Source organism: Corvus brachyrhynchos, unplaced genomic scaffold (assembly GCF_000691975.1).
Source record: "Corvus brachyrhynchos isolate BGI_N302 unplaced genomic scaffold, ASM69197v1 scaffold5, whole genome shotgun sequence".
Lineage (NCBI taxonomy): Eukaryota > Metazoa > Chordata > Aves > Passeriformes > Corvidae > Corvus > Corvus brachyrhynchos.
Window position 1 is genome coordinate 4,633,915 of NW_008238321.1, and position 1,283 is coordinate 4,635,197.

Genomic DNA, 1,283 nt, shown 5'->3' on the forward strand with positions numbered 1-1,283 from the left:
AGGAAACAGAAAAGCTGCTTTCCCATTTAGTTCCACTGTCATTTTATGGAAACAGTGCTCATTTCTCCTGGAAAGATCGTCAAGTTCCAGATCAGTCCACTGGTGCCACTGAGGCAGAGCTCTGCCCCTTCTTTTTGAACATCAGCATCTTGTCTAGTCCACACTTGACAGGTGCAGGGTGTTCAAACTCCGGCTAGGAGTGTGTCCAGCAGCAGGCAGGGGAGCAAACAGCTGCGAAGAGTGGCTTTTTATGGGAGAAAAACCAATTAACATAGAATCAAAGAATCATTCAGGTCGGAAAAGCCCTCCAAGATCATAAAGTCCAACCATTTCCCCAGCACTGCCAAGGCCACCACTAACCCATGTCCCCAGGTGCCACATCCACATGGCTTTTAAATCCCTCCAGGGATGGTGATTCCACTACTATCCTAGGCAGCCTTTGCCAAGGTTGTAAGATCTTATACTTCTTTTAAAATAGAAAAAAGATTATAGGATCTTTCTAAAACAGCTTATAAAACTGTTTCAGAATACTAATGCACCTCACCTGCATTTATTTCACCCATATCAAAAGGCTGGCACCAGGGACAGTTGGCACCAGGGACAGTTGGCACCAGGGAAGGTACAGCAGCAAGGTGATGTCCTGGCACCTGCGGCATCTCAAACCAGCCTAAGAAACACACTGTGACCTGCTGCAGGGCAACAACCACCAGGCCTGAGAGCCCCTTCCAGTGCCTAATAGAGCTCCAGGAGAGCTGGAGAGAGAATTGCACAAGGACCTGGGGTGACAGGGCAAGGGGGAATGGCTTCCCACTGCCAGAGGGCAGGGTCAGATACGGTCACTTCCCTGTGAGGGTGGGGAGGCCCTTGCACAGGGTGCCCACAGAAGCTGTGGCTGCTCCATCCCTGGCAGTGTCCAAGGCCAGGCTGGACAGGGCTTGGAGCCACCTGGGATAGTGGAAGGTGTCCCTGCTCAGGGCAGGGGGTTAGAACTGGATGAGCTTTAAGGTCCTTTCCAGCCCAAGCCATGCCAGGATTCTATGTTCCTAAGGTTCCTTCCAAACCAAATAATTCTGTAAGTCTGTGATCCTGTGAGGTTTGTGCTACTGATCCCACGTTGTGTCAGATGCTCTTGACGTGACGGGAGTAGGAGCAGCAGAATCAGGTGCCATTCCTTGGGATGCGTTAGGAGAAAAACAAAGTAACATTTCAAGGACCCAGCACCAACCTGGGAGCGACTCCAGCCAGCAGGAGGGCGGGTTTAGCCGTCCCGTCGGGGCGGGACG